Raw genomic sequence first — 21592 nt, forward strand, 5'->3', positions numbered from 1 at the left:
ATTTTGCTGGTGGACGAATCCTAGACTCTCATTTAACCTTGCATAGCTCTAATTCGAGAAGATTAATCTCTGATCCCATTTCACTCTATTTATATTTTAAACAGACCCGTCAATGAGGCTGAGGCTCTCTACATGCCTATCAGTTTCCCTATAGGGAGTATCTATTGTACCCCCCTTTGTTTTTGCATATGTTTATGTATATTGAAAAAAAATATATATATATATATACACTGCTCAAAAAAATAAAGGGAACACTTAAACAACACAATGTAACTCCAAGTCAATCACACTTCTGTGAAATCAAACTGTCCACTTCAGAAGCAACACTGATTGACAATAAATTTCACATGCTGTTGTGCAAATGGAATAGACAACAGGTGGAAATTATAGGCAATTAGCAAGACACCCCCAATAAAGGAGTGGTTCTGCAGGTGGTGACCACAGACCACTTCTCAGTTCCTATGCTTCCTGGCTGATGTTTTGGTCACTTTTGAATGCTGGCGGTGCTTTCACTCTAGTGGTAGCATGAGACGGAGTCTACAACCCACACAAGTGGCTCAGGTAGTGCAGCTCATCCAGGATGGCACATCAATGCGAGCTGTGGCAAGAAGGTTTGCTGTGTCTGTCAGCGTAGTGTCCAGAGCATGGAGGCGCTACCAGGAGACAGGCCAGTACATCAGGAGACGTGGAGGAGGCCGTAGGAGGGCAACAACCCAGCAGCAGGACCGCTACCTCCGCCTTTGTGCAAGGAGGAGCAGGAGGAGCACTGCCAGAGCCCTGCAAAATGACCTCCAGCAGGCCACAAATGTGCATGTGTCTGCTCAAACGAGGGTGGTGACTCCATGAGGGTGGTATGAGGGCCCGACGTCCACAGGTGGGGGTTGTGCTTACAGCCCAACACCATGCAGGACGTTTGGCATTTGCCAGAGAACACCAAGATTGGCAAATTCGCCACTGGCGCCCTGTGCTCTTCACAGATGAAGCAGGTTCACACTGAGCACGTGACAGATGTGACAGAGTCTGGAGACGCCGTGGAGAACGTTCTGCTGCCTGCAACATCCTCCAGCATGACCGGTTTGGCGGTGGGTCAGTCATGGTGTGGGGTGGCATTTCTTTGGGGGGCCGCACAGCCCTCCATGTGCTCGCCAGAGGTAGCCTGACTGCCATTAGGTACCGAGATGAGATCCTCAGACCCCTTGTGAGACCATATGCTGGTGCGGTTGGCCCTGGGTTCCTCCTAATGCAAGACAATGCTAGACCTCATATGGCTGGAGTGTGTCAGCAGTTCCTGCAAAAGGAAGGCATTGATGCTATGGACTGGCCCGCCCATTCCCCAGACCTGAATCCAATTGAGCACATCTGGGACATCATGTCTCGCTCCATCCACCAACGCCACGTTGCACCACAGACTGTCCAGGAGTTGGCGGATGCTTTAGTCCAGGTCTGGGAGGAGATCCCTCAGGAGACCATCCGCAACCTCATCAGGAGCATGCCCAGGCGTTGTAGGGAGGTCAAACAGGCACGTGGAGGCCACACACACTACTGAGCCTCATTTTGACTTGTTTTAAGGACATTACATCAAAGTTGGATCAGCCTGTAGTGTGGTTTTCCACTTTAATTTTGAGTGTGACTCCAAATCCAGACCTCCATGGGTTGATAAATTGGATTTCCATTGATTATTTTTGTGTGATTTTGTTGTCAGCACATTCAACTATGTAAAGAAAAAAGTATTTAATAAGATGATTTCATTCATTCAGATCTAGGATGTGTTATTTTAGTGTTCCCTTTGAGCAGTGTATATATTTATATATATATATATATATATATTGAATGTTTAAAACATAACATTTTCTTGCAGTGAAGATGCTCAACAACTACATCACATTAGTCACCTAACAGACTCCCATCCAGAGCGACACACAGAAGCACCCAGGGTCAACGCCCTGCTCAAGGGCACGTCGACAGATCTCCCACAAGGTCAAAACGGGGACCAGAACCAGCAATCCATCAGCCACCGACCCAAGCTCCCAACCGCCAGCCCTCCAAGATCCCCCCACAATTCCTCAAGAGCATCCCCCAATTAAAAAATTAAATAATAATTCCATTCCCCACCCCCAAGACGCCCAAATGCACCAAAAACCAACAAAATTAACAAAAGAGAAAAAAAGAGAAAGACAAAAGAAAACAACAATGCAAAAAACAACAAAGACATCAAGGACAACACAAATCATAACAGCAAGACCAACTGAATATGTTTGAATGCACGTGTGGCACTATTTACCTGTGTGTATGTCCGAGCGTTGCAAAATTAATTTAGAACACTGGTCGTGCGCGCCAACGAGCGTCTGCGTTGCCAAGGGATAAAATAGAAATCAGTTCTATTTCTGACGCAGATCGCGCTGCAAGTCCTGCCTCTCCCATCTCCTCATTGATTTATAGAAGCAGTTACCCAGGTGCCATCTCCTCATTGGTTATATCCACGTGGGGGACTGAAAGACGAACGAGATCATTGGCGATAATGCACCTAATTGAAAGTTGCCAATCGCAATATAAAGTCAAGAGAATAAAAAGCCTGGAAGGAAGAGAGATGACTAGAAACGATTCGGTTGACCGTTTTATGTGTGGATTAATTGTCGGAGTAGAGGACCTTGTGCATTTCAGGTAAAATAACAACTCAATGTTTATATCCCAGGACAAATTAGCTAGCAACAGCAAGCTAGCTAAATAAGACAAATTAGCTAGCAAGTGCAAGCTAACTAGCTAAATTGCCGTAAATGTTTAATGCTTTTCGACTTGTCCCCAAATTAATATAATTGGTTCAGAGTTTGTTTTGATATTTTAACCTGTGTGTCGTGGTCGCGTTTGGTGTGGGGACAAAATACATTTATGCACGATGGCGCACGTACACAGCCGGTTTGGGTTCCGTGTCAGGCAAACAGGCATTAGCTGTAAAAACACTGCCCCTCAGTGTCATTCAAACTTACTTTTTGTTATGTTTTATTTTGACTTTATTTTTTATACTTTTATCTTTGACCGTCATTCTATCCCCTGCCCAGCAACTCCCCTCCCACTTGTCTCCAATTCCACATCCCAACCCTCAGCTTCCCTCAGCCCATCCCACCTATCTCTGCTGGCCACCTTTTTCGGATTTCTACACACCATGTATCTTTCAACTGTGCTGTGATGTTTAACATACAATTTCAATCTATCTAATCGAATAGAATCCACAGATTGCGAGTTGAACATAAGTACTTTTGCTAAGAGTATTAGTATATTAGTAATTGACTGACCCGGTGTCACGTCCTGACCAGTAAAAGGGGTTATTTGTTATTGTAGTTTGGTCAGGGTGTGGCAGGGGGTGTTTGTTTTGTGTGTTTCGTTTTTTTTTGTTTGTTCTACATTTTCTATTTCTATGTGTTTATCTAGTTTTTCTATTTCTATGTTGGGGTTTTGGTAGGACCTCCAATTAGAGACAGCTGGTTGTCGTTGCCTCTAATTGGAGGCCATATTTAGTTGGGGTTTGTTTCACTTGTGTTTTGTGGGTGGTTGTTTCCTGTATAGTCTGTGCACCTTACGGGACTGTTTTCGTCATTTGTTTTGTTTAAGTTTCTTCTCTTTAATAAAGTATAGAAGATGATCAATATACCCACTGCATTTTGGTCCCCCTTCAACGACAATTATGACAGAACCACCCACCAAAGAAGGACCAAGCAGTAGAGGAAGGAGCAGAAGGAGAGCTACATTTACATCATTTAAGTCATTTAGCAGACGCTCTTATCCAGAGCGACTTACAAATTGGTGCATTCACCTTATGATATCCACTACTTGGAGTCGTGGACATGGGAGGAAATATTAGATGGAAAGGGACCCTGGAGGCAAGCTGGGGAGTACCGGCGACCGAAGGAGGAATTGGAGGCAGCAAAGGCAGAACGACGGAAGTATGAGGCATTATATCCTCCATTTCAGGAGGTGAGGAGGCGGCCCCATTTTTTGGGGGGGGAGGGCACACGGGAAGTTTGGCTGGGCCAGGGGTGAGCCCTAAGCCAACTCCCTGTGCTTATTATGGGGAGCGTTTGGCGTGGAGAGCACCGTGCTATGCGGAAGTGCGCATGGTCTCGCCCATCCGCACGCACAGTCCGGTGCGGTCGATACCAGCCCCCGCAAGTGCCGTGCTAGAGTGGGCATCCAGCCAGGAAGGAGTATGCCTGCTCAGCACATCTGGCCACCAGTGCGTCTCCTAGGCCCAGGCTACCCTGCGCCTGTGGTGCATGTTACTGTTCTGGCGCCTCCAAAGCCAGCCCCACGCATCAGGCCTCTAGTGCGCCTGCCCAATTCAGTATGTCCAGTTCCTGCTCCTTGCACTAGCCCTGAGGTGCGTGTCAATAGTCTGGCGCCCCCAAAGCCAGCCCCACGCATCAGGCCTCTAGTGCGCCTGCCCAGCCCAGTACGTCCTGTTCCTGCTCCTCGCACTAGCCCTGAGGTGCGTGTCAATAGTCTGGCGCCTCCTAAGCCAGCCCCATGCATCAGGCCTTCAGTGCGCAGTCCCCGTCCAGAGCTTCCGGCGACAGTTCCCCGTCCAGTGCTTCCGGTGACGTCCTATAGTCCGGAACCGACAGAGACGGCCTACAGTCCGGAGCCAGCAGAGACGGCCTACAGTCCGGAGCCAGCAGAGACGGCCCACAGTCCGGAGCCAGCAGAGACGGCCCACAGTCCGGAGCCAGCAGAGACGGCCCACAGTCCGGAGCCAGCAGAGACGGCCCACAGTCCGGAGACGGCCCACAGTCCGGAGTCCACAGTCTTCAACGACAATTATGACACCCGGTCTCTCCAGATCTCCCAACAGTACTATTTCTAGGGTCAATTTTAGATCAATGTTATGCATTTTCAGCCATTCCTGAACCTGAGACCAGAAACAGGCTACCTGAGGGCAATACCAAAATAATTGGTCTATTGATTCTGTAGAGCTTCGATGATTGTATGCCCCAAATATTACATTCTTGGGGGCAAGAATTCTATAAAATAATTTTAGCTGAAAAGCACGAAGTCTTGAATCTTGCGTCGTTTTATATATCAACTCATACACCCTGTACCATGGAATCGGTACATCAAAAATCTCTTCCCAAATATTTTGCAATCTGTATGGCACAGCTGTCAACATCCTGGTCCTCAAATGAAACTGGTATACTTTCCTATGTATGCTATTTTTATTCCTCCGCAAGTTTGGATCCTTTATATTGGGCAGACAGACCAGTTCCGTAGCTCCTCCCGCTGCCACCTGCCTCCTCCATTTTTGGGGTAATGCTATAATCAATTGGTTGTACTCTTGGATTAAGCAGACCTTCCCATACAATTATGATAACTCCATGAAAGACATAACTCTACCATTCCAATTTACAATATAGTTTAAAAACAAAATACCATTTTCAAACATCTTTCTCATAAATACATGTACTTTATCAACCAGCACATTTGAGTTCAGCCATAATATTTGTTGTATTATTTGTTCTATCTTTTCAGGGGGATGAAATGTACCTCCCTTTGTTTGCATGCCTAACAAATGGATCCTCAAAATGACAAATATATATAGAGACTTTGCAAGAGGATCTTCCTTATGATCCTTCCCATTATTTGCATTATACATTTAGCAAACTGACAGCGGTGAAAAGATTTAAACAACTCAAGTAAAGACATGGTTGTGACAGGGTTTTTGTAAGTGAGACTATCTATGCTCTTCCCATGGGAGATGTTGGTCACACTCAGTTGAATGGGGCCCACATGTGACTGACCAATCAGGGGATCTTGTTTGCATCAAGCTGACTGACAGTTGGGTAGGGGCACAGCCCAGGGGAAGGGGAATGAGAGAGTAATAACAGGGTAATAACTGGCCTAAAGCCCCCCCCATCCTCCACCCTCCATCGCACAAAACCACCCCAAATCTCTCCAAGGCATCCAGAGGCCCCATGTCTTAAGCTGTCAGGAAAGAGGACTGATGAATGAATAAGGGAAGGGTTTGGGATCGCAACAAGTTATTTTTTAGGCAACCAAGCATGAGAGGGAGTGATAGTGCCTTTTACTTCCAATGAAGAAAGGGTGCATAATCTAAAACTGAATTTAGAAGATTACATTTGACCAATGTCGATTTTGAATATGGGATTCCTGTAGTTTAAGTGGTCAGTTAGCTGTCAATGCCACGATCCTGCTTAAAAACATTTGAATTAGTCATGTGGACTCTACAGACTTGGCTAGGGGTATTTAATAGCTTGTCCATTGGAGAGCCGTGCTCATGAACCCCTACTACTTCATTAAGAGCCTAGACAGGGTCATACAAGAACAACACCATACACTATCTCTCCTTATACATCATCTACAGCTGAGCTACAGCTGTACATGGATATCATTACACTGTGGACAGGGATCTGGATTTCAAGGTGTACAATAGTGTACTTTCCTGTGATGTGGTATGTTTATATGCGTACAACAGTCAGAGAATAAAACTCAGCATGTAGCAGGTTCGTAGCGCGTAGTAGGTTTTGCCGGAAGAAGATAACGAAAAAACGGGATTTTCAAACCTTTCCTGGAGAACAGCTTCCAAGCCAGGGATGTGACCACCATGGCCTTTCATAATGATATGGATCAAGAACAAGGTTGTGAAAGACATTTTTCCTAAGGGGGCATACTGTGCAAATGTCAGCTCTTGCCACAGGAGGCTGCTGAGGGGAGGACGGCTCATAATAATGGCCAGAACGGAGCGAATGGAATGACATCAAACACATGGAAACTACGTGTTTGATATATTTGATACCATTCCACTTATTCTGCTCCAGCCAGTACTACGAGCCCGTCTTCCCCAATTAAGGGACCACCAACCTCCTGTGGTTTTTGCACATATATATTTTGTTTTATACACACTGAGTACAAAACAGACTGACCAGGTGAATCCAGTTGAAAGCTATGATACCTTATTTATGTCACCTGTTAAATCCACTTCAATCAGTGTAAATGAAGGGTAAGAGACAGGTTAAAGAAGGATTTTTAAGCCTTGAGACATTTGAGATGGGTTGTGTATGTGTGCCATTCAGAGGGTGAATGGGCAAGACAAAAGATGTAAGTGCCTTTGAACATGGTATGGTAGTAGGTGCCAGGCGCACTGGTTTGAGTGTGTCAAGAACTGCAACGCTGATGGGTTTTTCATGCTCAACAGTTTCCTGTGTGCATGAAGAATAGTCCACTACCCAAAGGACATCCAGCCAACTTGAAACAATTGTGGGAAGCATTGGAGTCAACATGGGCCACCATCCCTGTGGAATTCTTTCGACACCTTGTGGTCCATGCCCCAATGAATTGAGGCTGTTCTGAGGGCAAAAATGGGTGCAACTCAATATTAGGAAGTTGGTCCTAATGTTTTGTACACTATAGAACTTTTTTTTTCTTACAACCTTTTTTGCATGAATTCATTGCTGTCTGGTGTCTTTTCTTCAAAGCTAGTGATTCATGAAGTTGGAGGCTCTAGTAAGGAAGCCTCAGGATGGTTGCTGCTCTGCTAGGTGGGGAGGGAGGAAAAACCAATCCATCAGGTCAGTGTTAGCTGCTAGCTAGGCGGGTGGGCCCGAGGTGTCTGAAGATAACCAGAAGCCTGCCTGACAGATGCCATTGCTTCCACACACACACACACACACACACACACACACACACACACACACACACACACACACACACACACACACACACACACACACACACACACACACGTGTTACCAAAAACACAGATTAGGACAAAGGATAAAGGAAGCATATAGAAAGCTGAAGCAGAAGGCTGGGGAGACAGACAGTGCCTTGCATTTGGATTTTGAAATAGATCTGGTTTGATTACATACCTTGAAAGAAATGGAACAAGATCACATTATCTAAGCGATTCCACAAATATGACAAAATCCAAATAGAAAAACAATAACTGATGATCTATACAGAAACCTGGCCGTGTGGTGCCAGGACAAGAACCTCCCCCTTAACGTGATCAAGACAAAGGAGATGATTGTGGAATACAGGAAAAAGAGGACCGAGCACACCCCCATTCTTATTGACGGGGCTGCAGTAGAGCTGCTTGAGAGCTTCAAGTTCCTTGGTGTCCACATCACCAATAAACTAACATGGTCCAAGCACACCATGACAGTCGTGAAGCGAGCACAACAAAACCTATTCCCCTGAAAAGATTTGGCATGGATCCTCAAATCCTCAAAAGGTTTGACAGCTGCACCATCGAGAGCATCCTGATTGGTTGCATCACTGCCTGGTATGGCAACTGCTTGGCCTCCGACTGCAAGGCACTACAGAGGGTAGTGTGTACGGCCCAGTACATCACTGGGGCCAAGCTTCCTGCCATCCAGGACCTCTATACCAGGCGGTGTCAGAGGAAGGCTCAAAAAATTGTAAAAGACTCCAGCCACCCTAGACATAGACTGTTCTCTCTGCTACCACATGGCAAACAGTACCGGAGAGACAAGTCTAGGTCCAAGAGGCTTCTAAACAGCTTCTACCCCGAAAGCCATAACACTCCTGAACATCTAGTCAAATGGCTACCCAGACTACTCGCATTGCCCCCCCCTCCCCTCTCCACACCACTGCCACTCTCTGTTGTCATCTATGCATAGTCACTTTAGTTAACTCTACCTACATGTACATACTACCTCAACTAACCGGTGCCCCCACACATTGACTCTGTACCGGTACCCCCCTGTATATATTGCTATTTTTTACTGCTGCTCTTTAATTACTTTTAGCTCTTATTCTTATCCATATTTTTTTAAACTGCACTGTCAGTTAGGGGCTCGTAAGTAAGCATTTCACTGTAAGTTCTACACCTGTTGTATTCAGCGCATGTGACTAATACAATTTGATTTGATTTGAACATGTATCTCAAGCAAGATGTACTTTACAAGCCTAGAAAAGGGCCATCAATACTATACAAAGGAAAGATGGACACCTAAGCAACAGAAATTCTCCAGCGTCCTGGCTGGTGCATAGAGTGGGAGATCTCTAATTGTCCTGATCAAATGTCTATAACACCTCTAGCACTTCATAAGACTAAACAGAGCCATGCATACGTTCAACACAGACTCCAACCGTTAATCCTCAAGCGGCTTCCTACTCCAATCCAACCACTGTAAACCAGACAAACATGGCCACCATCACCTCGCTTCTTTTTTCCAAGCCCCTCGTCTCTGACCACAAATAGACCCAAATAGACCCAATTACTTATTGCTTCCTTAAGCGCTCTAACCAGATTCTCACTGATACTCCCCAGCAATGGCCCAGTGATAACTGCTCATTTGGTTTATTTGTTTATCTCCTTATCTTCCTGTGCAGCCACATCCACATGTGATCTGCAGAGATTTCAATTACTTTTGAAGGCACTATTTTGGGATGTTTTGTATTGGATTTTGAGACGTTTATGAAAATCGTCAGAGGTCTCCCTCGTTCTCCCGTTCTCCTTTTATAAAAGAAACATGTTTAACATTTCAAAGACAATAACTGAATATGCATTTTTTATTTACCTGTTCTTCACAAAGGTAACATTTTCAGTTAGCAACCTGATAAACATGACAACAGAAGTGTCTATTAATTGATACAAACTCACTTCTCTAAGAGATACCCCAGATATTGAGTTCCACTTACCTCCAAAAGAGGTAAGTGGGAGACAGTAGAGGTGATAGGGGAGACAGGGTATACTCTCTCTGGTAGCATGTGGTAACAATCGGAGGGAAAGAGAGGGGTCTGCCTGGCCAGTGGTAATTAGACGGCGGTCCTCATGTTCATGTTTCTTTTAATAGCTCCACATTGCCCTGTTGCGACTAAAAATAAACAGGCAATTAGGGGGTGGAGAGGAAGCCCGTCATTTTAGGGGTCTGACCTTTGACCTTTGGGTTTGAACCCCATAGAGGTGTCTGTGTGGGCCACCTGCCCCCAACTAGGACCCAGTCACAGGGGAATGGATCTATGTTCCGTTTACGCTAGGGGTCATGGCATAGACTGGAGCATTGTAAGGAAAGCTATCGCAAGTCAATTATTATCTAAAGATCGAAACAGGAGTATACTTTGAAATAATTTACCCAAGGTGCATTGCTGGGACCTTCAGAGCTTGCAAGAGGCCTTGGTGGTTTCCCATCAAATTTCATCCTCCAAATAAGAAATGTGTTTCCTCAACTTTTTGGTGGGTCTCCAACAGCATATCAAGTTGTATGAAAAAGGGAAAAAAATATGAAAGGAAAATATGATAGTGAGTTTGCATTAGGAACCGAAAACCTTCAATTCATAACACTGGGCCTTTCAATTCCCCAATCCACCTCCCCACCCAAAAAGGCTTACTTTTGCTAAATTACTCTCCTTGTTTGACTGGAATTTGCAGCCAGATTCAGCTTGAATCCATTCCACTGAGCTGGCTAGTGGTCCGGCGCAGATGTTCAAATAAGCCCAAGAACAACAAGGAGACCCTTTCACACCTGGAAACTCTCAACACAGAACTTGGCACCAAAGGACCTGCAAGGTTGTCCTAGATCGAACTCTCACCCCTGGTGATGTCAATGTATCTGCCAGCCAATCACGGGGCTCGAAGCTGCCCTTGGCTTTGCCTGGCCCAGACACAAAGACAAATGATTCGTTGAGATTATTAAATGTTTTTTAATGGCAGGCACAGAGACCAAATGTGGGCTTTGCTGGAAGAGAAGCCATATGAGCATTTCTCTGATTATTATTCCAAATTAGACTAATTTGTAGCCAATATGTGAATGGAGGGTTAAGCTCCGGCTGAGCTGGGCCAATATGAGGTAGAGTTGTTAGTTGGTCCAGGAACAACACAGACACAGACCCACAACATAGAAAATACTATTGTCAATATTGCTTGACCATAAACTAAATGCCAAAGCATGTAAAATAATTGTTCATTTAAAACGTGAATTCCCCAGATAAGCTAGAAGGACTATGAATTATATCATGTCATGTAGCACATGAAGCGGATTATGAGCAATATTTTCTGACCTCAAGCCTCTAGAAGAAACAGCAAACCAACATCAAGCAAAACCACATATCCAAACTGCATTGCTATTTTCAACTCAACTTGGACTTGGAGAGCTTGGCGCTAGCCACAGCAAAGGCCGTTGGAGCCTTCATCCAACCGAACACAAAGAGATATTCATGTAGCTGAGGTTAGCTGAGGCTTCAAAGGAGCACCAAGGTCAAGTTCTGTATTTATAGTTCTGGGTGAACTAAATCTAGTAGACACTGTTTAGCCAGATTGGTATCATTAGGACTAGGCACTCAGCAAGCAATAATTGGAGTGTCTTAATTAAAAAAGCTCTTGTAGCTATCTCCCTCACTCTCCCGTGCCCTCACTCTCTCATGCCCTCACTCTCTCACACACGCACACAGGCACACGCCCGCACCCATGGCTGGCTTTTTGTGGCTTTTTAATTGTAAAATTCTGTCAGCATTACAAAAGTATTGTAGCCTCAAGAAGGATGGGAGTTTTTAGGCGACCGCCACCAAGAATACCCACAGACACACACCTATCTTACTTCGGATCACCCAGACATAGCCCAACTATTTGGGGAAGGGGCTGGGGGTTACAGGGGGCACCTGCACCCTGGACATGCAATGACGTGGTCACTCATCCATCCCCATGTGTGGACCCTGTCCCTGGCAAGCAGACCCCCATGCCACTTATTAAACGTTTGTTCTTCCTGGCAGGCCCCAATTGAGGATAATTGTCTCTTTCAGATGCTAGGGCTCTGTGATCTCCCATCCATTAAACATGAAGGAGGAAACACATCTCTTTGGGGAAGGTTCGGATTCTGTTCAAAATAAGTAATAACGTACAGATTAAAAACTGTCCGTTTAGACTTGATTTAGTAATGTCAATATGTTGATCTAATGTCTTAGATAAAGGTTAACCTTGAGAGTTTACAGTTGAAATGTTCTGTCACGTAGTATCAGACACTAGCTAACAGTGCAACATCAATGGATTCAACAGGGTTCAGTCACGCAGGTATTCAGGTCAAGGCATATTTCACGTCACAGTTCAAACGATTATATGCAAAATATGCTCCACTCCGTGGTGATGGGAAATGTGTGGGATTTATTATCTTCTATTTTTTCTGTCTGTCACTCTCTCCTTCTCACACACACACACACACACACACACACACACACACACACACACACACACAGGAGAAGATTAGACAGGCTCAGAGAGTACACACACACACACCACGCGCAAGCTCACGCATAGCACACGCATGCACACACACACACACACACACACACACACACACACACACACACACACACACACACACACACACACACACACACACACACACACACACACACACACACACACACACACAGGGCTGGCTCTAGCCTTTTGGAAGCCCTAAGCGAGATTTGGTTGGGGGTGCACCCCACTTCGTGGCAAAACATTTGAGTGGCCCCCCTCTTGACAATGGAGAGAAATGTTTTCGTTTTAAAGGTCATTTGTAGCAATTCTACACATTTTGCCATGAAGAGTAGAGAAAATGTTGCAATTTTATAAAATATGTCATGCAATTCTACTCATTTTTCCATGGGATAGAAATAATTGTTTTGTAGTTTTAGAGCTAATTTCCTGCAATTCTACACATGTTGTGACTTAAGCCATGTTAATATGATATCTGAGTGAGAATGACTAACAAAGTCAATGGGGTCCCCCTTGAGATCAGGGCCCCTGAGCACGTACTCTGCATGCCCGGTCAGTACTCGGCCATGATTATTACAGGTTTAGAAAGCTTGCTAGACTAACTACCAATCAAAACATTGTTAGCTGACATGGCTAATTAATCTGTTAGACAGGGGTGGATTTTTCTTTTGTCAAACTTTCCTTATTGCAACAAATGATGGAAACTGTTATTTTTTTATAGATGATTGTCAAATCATTTTTAAGGTATGCAGGGCACGTGATGTCATCAAGTAAGTATACGCTCCAATCCACATTTAATTTCAACGCTTACTGCTTGCGAAATCAACTTTTTCAACCATAACAATTAATGTTTCTTTGCAGGATAAGGATTGTCCCAACTTCAAGAATAGCTGAATTGCTTCGCCATGCTTTTCAGGTTGGCTGGATGCAAGTTTCACCATCCAATTATTTCAGATCTACAGGAATGCAAGTTTCACTTGCCATGGCATGGGCCGTGGCGATATGTTGGCACATGAGAATTATCACAATATGACAAAATATTAGTAAATTCATGCATTCTATCCATGCTGGCTTTCGCGGGCTACCTGAGACATGAAACAGTTAGGTGGTAAGGCATACAAGCTGTCTGCAATTTTTTTATGCGCAATTTGCCTAAATGGGTAATGGAAAAACTTCAACCACTTAATTTTCTTCGACACTAGGTTTTTGAGCATATGGTTTTTGGGGGTTGGTGTGATGTCATTACGTCCAGCTGTTTTCATCAACACAAGATAGTTAAATGGAAACGCTACGTAGGAGGCAATTGTCGCATCTATTTTCTATGCAAACGTTCTAAATATTGACAAAAAAAATAGACTAAGTTTATTTTTTGGTCGGGGGCCCCAGAGCGGCTAGGAGCCCTAAGTGACCGCTTATGACGCTTATGCCTGGAACCGCCCCTGCACGCACACACACAGACAATCACAGCCACACACACCTACTCTGTACAATGTGGAAATGGTTTGTGTTGGAATTTGCATTCAGCCGGGTAGACGTCAGTGGGCTAGAGACGAGAGTTCCCTTCCTGAATTTCCTCTCCCCTCCTCGACACCTGCAGTTGGTCAGATAATAGACTCCCAATAAGAGTCAGTTAGCCCACCAGCTGTGTGCTGCACCACCAACCAGTGCAGCATGTGTGAAATTAGCATTTGCCAGGTACTTTAAACCTACTGACATCAACATACTATAACACATAGTCAAATAATGTATAGTTCCCAAGCAAACTGATGGATTTCTGTCTATGTATATACTGTCAACCATGGAAGCTGCCATTAGAATTGGGTTCTTCCACCCCACAAATCCACTGTACAGTGCACGCCTAATGTGTCAAGTATTGACTCCTGATGCCATCCCATACATTTTTGACTCCACTAACCGACCACAGGTGCATGCACATGCACACAAATCCTTCCCTAAGTTCTAGACCTCAGCTGAATCCGGTAATGAATGGTGTGGCTGTTGAACAAGCTGAGGAGACTAAATTACTTGGCGTTACCTTAGATTGTAAACTGTCATGGTCAAAACATATAGATTCATTGGTTGTAAAGATGGGAGAGGTCTGTCTGTAATAAAGAGATGTTCTGCTTTTTTGACACAACACTCCACATTGCAAGTCCTGCTGGCTCCAGTTTTGTCTTCTCTTGATTATTGTCCAGTCATATGGTCAACTGCTGCTAAGAAAGACCTAGTTAAGCTGCAGCTGGCCAATTACAGAGCGGCACGTCTTGCTCTTAATTGTAATCAGAGGGCTGATATAAATACTATGCATGCCAGTCTCTCTTGGCTAAGAGTTGACATCACTTCTTCTTTTTATAAGAAACATTCATGTGTTGAAAATTCCTAACTGTTTCCATAGTAAAATTACACACAACTCTGACAAAGTACACTTATCCCACCAGACATGCCACCAGGGGTCTTTTCAATAGTCCCTAAATCCAGAACAAATTCAAGAAAGCATACAGTGTTATATAGAGATACAGTGTTATTTGGATCTCCTTTCCATCTCATATTGCTCAAATGAACAGCAAACCTGGTTTAAAAAAACAGATAAAAGCAACACCTCACTGCACAACGCCTCTCCCCTATTTGATCTAGATATTTTGTGTGTCTGTATTGATATGTAGGCTATATGTGTAGTTCTGTCCTTGGGCTGTTTTCTATTAATGTTCTGTATTATGTGATGTTTCATGTTCTGTGTGGATCCCGGAAGAGTAGCTGCGGCTTTCGAAACAGCTAATGGGGATCCTAATAAAATACCAAAATACCAATACACACACACACACACACACACACACACACACGCACGCACGCACGCACGCACGCACACACACACGCACACACACACACATAATGAATTGTCCGGGCCCATCAGTCGGTCGTGCCTCATGTGGGGACAATGTGTTGCTGTGGTGTAAGTACTGTAAAAGGAGGAAGTAGAGGGAGGGTGAGAGGGAGGGAGGGAGGGCTGATGTATGTAGCCTGGAGGAGGCCGACCCAGTCCCAGGGATAGATGGAGGGAGGAATGTTTATCCTTTCCACCGCCTTTGATCTCTTACTGTTAATCACTTCCTGAACACTGTACATGAACTATAGCACTGTGACACAGGGGAGAGGAAGGAGGAGGGGCGGCCATCTTATAATCTCCCAATACTGCCCTACTATGAGGATGATAAGGGGGAAACTTGACTTAAGGCTTAGTGGGATCCCCTCCAATGACAGGATGTATGGTTATATCTAAATAGTGCTGTAGTGGTTTTCTTTATCTGGCATAGGGCTTGTTGTGAGATTTAATTCAGTTTTATTGTGATTATAGTGCACATGCATACAATTTATGATGAATTGCATGTGTAGTATGTCCAAACAAGCTTTCTTTGGCTGACAAGGAGGACAATTACTTACAGTAAGCCAGCTTGCAATGAGTTTACATTAATGCACATCTATCTGGCTCTATAGGTCTGGTTCCTACCCATGGCTGGCTTGTTGTGACTTTTTAATTGTAAAATTCTGTCAGTTTTACAAAAGTCTTGTAGCCTCACAAAGGATTGGAGTTTTCAGCCGACCCCCACCAAGAATATACACACACACACACACACACACACACACACACACACACACACACACACACACACACACACACACACACACACACACACACACACACACACACACACACACACACACACACACGGTGCCCCATTTAGGTTTTCCAAGACCCAAGGCACTATCACTTCTCCCTCCCTCACCCAAAGCATATGAGAGCACTTACACAGGGTAGGAACTGGTCTGGGAGACGACCCCACACCTGGCAGATGAGATGGGGGGCTAGAGCCAAGGCCTTCTGGGGTTAAAGGAACAGAGCATGCCCAAGACCCCGAGACACAATCACTGTTATCACTGCGCCAGCTAAATGCCATAGAAGAATACAAGGCTGACATGACACGTTCACTCCATGTTGACTCTATGCCAGGAACAACAAACGCCGCCCATCACCAGTGCAATGCCCATCCCACACAGGCTGCCGCTGGCAGTTGGCACATGGCAGGCCTGTTGTGTGCCCGTGGCTGGATGGACGATGAGAGCTGAAGAAACCAGCTTTTGTCTCCATGTGATTGACGTGAATGATTTTGGATGGGTTTATTTTCATGAGAACATTTAAATTGGCCTATTGGGCTGTGAACTATTGAGCTAAACGTTCCCAATAATATCAGTTTTTTTGTGATGACTGCACAAGACTAACTCGAGACAGACATTAACATCAATATTTGTACATAGGTCGGAAGGGTTTTACAATAGGTAAATGTGTGTGAGTGTGTGTGTGTGCAGGCGGTTGCGTGGGCCTCCATGCTTGCGTGTGTTTGTGCATAATGTGTGAGTATGTACCGCATAAGTGTGTGTGTGTCACCGCAGCGGTGTTGAAAAGGTTAACGGCTCTCCTATCAGTCAGTCAGCAATGCCCTGCAGCATGTTCCCAGCCTGTCAGTTTGACTGGGGCTGGCTGCCTGTGTGTGTGTGTGTGCAGCTCTTCCTACCCAAGCCCTCTACTCCCTGCTCCAGCCCACACTATACCGCCCAGCCAGCACAAAACTTTGGACAGGAGCAGTGAAGTAGTGAATACCAGTGGGAGGGTCATTTATGTGGCTCTAATTCATCATCTAGTATTTGGGAGTTTCTGCCATTTCAAAGTTTGAATAACATTCTGTTGATGTTGATATCCATTTGAGGGTCTTTTAATTTCACTAAGTGGCCTGGCTTTATTGTCTATCAATGGAGTTCAAAACTCAGACTCCTGCAGTGCAAAGAGGAGTGTTGTTATTTCTCTCTCCGGATTTTACATTGATTGAATAGAGACTAGAGCCGCTGGTGTGAATTTAGACTGCAATATCTATACAAGTAACAAAACAATTCAACATTCTCACAGAACCTACATTAAACTACAGTACATCAGTTTCTGACAACAACACAAAACCACATTACACATCAGTCTATCCAGAGTCTCCTCTGACTCATATGCTGCGTATGTGTGTCTGCATGCCAGCTCCGATGAGGTTGCGTGACTTGAGAAGGAGTATCAGTAGGAAGTCAAAAGGTTCCTGTCCTGCCTCAGGGAAATAGCAGCAAGCTGTGTACAGGCAGCTAACCTCTTTTAATCCCAAAGAACCTGTAAAAAGCCATGTACATGTAGGATTACAATGGTGGCTAGCCCAGTTCAACGTCAGAGTTCACTGGTAAGCTTTTGGGCTCTGGCAACTGTGATATTTCACACATAAATCCCATTGTGTAGAAGTATGAGCATGTGTGGTTCAAAATGGCCTCATATTCCGTAACTTACAATAACAGATTCACATTGCAGTTCAATGGTCAGTCAGTCAGTTAGACCAAACAGCAGGGGAGTGGCTCACACCATCATCATCACATCACCACTGCCGGGTATAACCGCCATACTGGACACTGGTGACTCATACAGTCATGGCCCGAAATGATTGGCACCCTTCAGAAAGATGAGCAAAAAATACTATCAAATAAATAATACAAACACTGAGCTATATTGAATGCTCAAAATAATTCAAAATACATTATTTAAACTAATACAATTGCTCAGAGAAATACATTTTGTTTAACAAGTAAGTAATATATAAAAAAGAAATCACAAAAATATAAGCGTCAAAATGATTGTCACCCCTGTTTTTAGTACCTTTCAATACCTCTCCTTGTGAGCATAACGGCACTGAGCCTTTTTCTAAAATGTTTTACGAAATTGGAGAACACATTGAAAGGGATATCTGTCTGTGCGTATGGACTGCCCTCTTCAATTCACTGAGACTAAGATAACCATTACAAAATGTTGATTTTGTGGTCAATTAACAATTTCTTTGTGGATTTTGATGTGTGCTTGGGGTTATTGTCTTGCTGGAAGATCCACTTGCAGACAAGTTTCAGTCAGGTTTGGGGGTTGGGGAAGGAAGGAGGAAGAGAGGGAGGGACCCAGCCGGTTCCCAACCCAGGTGACAGTACCGACAGGTGGAGGAGGGTTGGCGGTGAGTATGGTGGATGGGTGGGGGACAGAATGGGGAGACCAAGGGGAGGGTGCAGCCAGGGGGGTGGGGGGAATTACTCTGGCTCCAAGCCTTGTCAGGCAACAGGGACGGTGGGTCTCACCTGTACTACTCATGTCTGGACAGGTAGCCGCCCCCCCCTTCACACACACACATGCACGTACACACACACATGCACGTACACACACACACACACACACACACACACACACACACACACACACACACACACACACACACACACACACACACACACATACCTCCTGTGCACAATGGCTTCTGGCCAGTACTCTCTCTGCTCCTACAGGGGCCAACGTCTCCTCACACACGGGAACATGATGGTGGAGGTTAAAGGTTCCCATCTGCCGGCCTTGACTAGCTGCCAGAGGAGCTGGGAACTGCTGGAAGAAATACAGGGAATGCATTTAGTACAGAATACAGATGGGTGGATTTGAATACTGTTACATGAAATTCAAAGTGTGGAGACACTGTATCTTTGCAGTGTTTCTGAGAATGTATCGATTTATCCTACATTTCATTTGGTGTCCTTCCACCTAGTAGTTCATAGTAAACAAAAGTACACATTCTGAGTTATTGTTATATGATGAAAACACAAACATTTTTGCATGATGCACATACGTTGCTGGAAAGCTGTTCCAGTATCCTACACCACAGAGACGGATGAGGAAGCAAGACATCTCACTCACTCCTTTTTTCTGGTTCATATAAAGTCAAAGAACTAAGCAGACCAGACCCAGCTGATATCGCATTGGTAAGCAGACCATAACAGTGACCACACATCATCACACAAAATGCTGATTGTTTTTGCTCCAAAGTTTAGGGACTGAGTCCTGCTTGTGCAACTGCAATATCCATTACAACAGACAGATAGAACAGATTGTAGCCTTCATAATATATAGGTTATGTTTTGGAATGTTCATTCAAATCGGAGCAGGGTTTTTATTTCAGCTGTTCAGAAATATGAGGCAGCTACATCGTGGTGGTTCAGAAAAGGGTGAGTAAAGAGAGGACCGTGAAGGGACGGGGAGTGTGAGCAGCACCTACATTAGAAAAAACAAACGTGTGCGTAAAATAGCACACGCGTAAAACGTGATCCGGATCCTTAGCTTTAAGAAAGAGGTTTTCGGAGGGGCAAAAACTCTGTTTCCATAGCCACTGCCTTTTTTTAATAGTAGATGGCCTGAGTAAGACATCTTCATTTATCCACCATTTTTGTCCTACAGTTCTATGGTATTATTCAGCCAATAGGAGTCTGAATTCAGCTGAGGTGTCAGCGTGTGAACGGACCTCTCTTTGTGTTCCTCTGTCCACTCTGCATACCTGCCTGCTGGGTGTACGTGACAGTCAACTGGTGGCCTGGTGCCATGACACACACAGGACCTTTGTCTGTGGGAACTGGCCTCAGGTGTAGTTGACCCCTGGCCTCTAGAGCCTGCAGGTGGAACAAAGGGCCTTTAAGGAAGGAGAAGGCATGTCACCACTGTAGGCTGCAGCCGACTGATAGATGTTTACGGGAAGTGTTCACTGTCCACTTCAGAGGGTTCTGACTTCAGAGAAGACAAGGAATGGACATTAACCAAGTGACTTCAATTAAAATGTGTTTAGTAGACAGGATGGGTAAATGAGCATACGTGTGTCAAGCATGCAATATCAGTATCTTTTGACTCCTTTACCCTCATACTTTTTTTTCTTCTCCTTTGCAGCCCAGTATCACTACTTGAACATTCATCTTCTGCACATCTATCACTCCAGTCTTAATGCTAAATTGTAATTATTTCACCTCTATGGCCTATTTATTGCCTTACCTCCTTAATCTTACTACATTTGCACACACTGTATATAGATTTTTCTATTGTATTATTGACTGTACGTTTGTTTATCCCATGTGTAACTCTGTGTTGTTGTTTGTGTCGCACTGCTTTGCTTTATCTTGGCCAGGTCGCAGTTGTAAAGGAGAACATGTTCTCAACTTGCCTAGCTGGTTAAATAAAGGTGAAATAAAAATAAATAAATACTTATACTTATAAATGGCTATGCCAAAAGGTTGCCCTATTCTTCACTCCCACACTACTTCTAACCACTAGGATCTACGTGACAGTCACAGTCGCTCGTCAGAGAAGTGATGATGTCAACCATCAACACCAGTGAATCCAGACTGGGTCATACAATGATCATCAGACCATTCAAACAGGCTTCCTTTGAAAGTGTCCCCCTGTCGCCGTCACCACTGACAGAGAGGAGATGTGGCTTTGTGTCCCTGGGATGATGACAGACAGGTGGGTCCCCTGGCCATAGCACTGGTCACTGGTCAGGGGACAATGCCTCTAATCTCTGTGGGCACTGGGCGCATAGGGAACAATGGGGTCACTCAGTTATAATGGGGGGTAAGGGGATACGAGGGGAGGTGGGGGTATTGTATATTCCCTTGAGTGCCTTTACACCTGGGTCGTTCCATCAAAAGAGTGCCTTTTGCCTCCCTTTGGTATATAAAGAAGGAATTGTGCACAAATATTGACATTTAAAAGCCTGTTATATTAAATGAAGTGCCCTTTAATAAAGACCACATGGTGAATTCAATAAATCGGACTTTTAATATGAATAAAGGCTTGCTAAAGTGCCAAGATAATGCATTTTTACATGTCCCTACGTCTGTATCACTACTGGGAAGATTTTTACTCAGTTAATTTCAAAATGTCTCTACATTTCTCATTGTAAAGCCCTATTTATGTTGTTGCTTTGACAAACTCATTTCTGAATGTTATTCATTTGTTGATGTGATTAGTGATTCATTCACGTCTTCCCCTCATTTTAAGGTCAACCCTGTTACGTCAACTGAACTCTCGTTTTAATATGGTGAAACTATTCCTTTAAAAAAATATAAAGAAACATTGAACATCTAATAGTTAAATCATAGAGTAAAAGCAGGTGAGCTGGTTCTACTATTTTTGCAGTGGAAAACTGAGTGGGCCATCCACCCTGTCACCCATAGATAGACAGGCTACAAATTATTTAACACATTTTTTAAAATGTTTTGGTGAAGCTTCCATTCAATTGCCACTCCCTGTTGCACACAACAAGCTTCCATATCCCGTCACAAGTGGATTTATGGCTGATTTAAAATGAAATCGTCAACCCTGTTACGGTCAACCCTGTTACGGTCAACCCTGTTACTTTATTTGGCACTTAATAGGCACTTACTATTGTCCTGTGCTCAATTATGCTCAATGTGCTCAATTGGCGGAACGACACACTT

This window comes from Salmo trutta, chromosome 10 (genome assembly GCF_901001165.1).
Source record: "Salmo trutta chromosome 10, fSalTru1.1, whole genome shotgun sequence".
NCBI lineage: Eukaryota > Metazoa > Chordata > Actinopteri > Salmoniformes > Salmonidae > Salmo > Salmo trutta.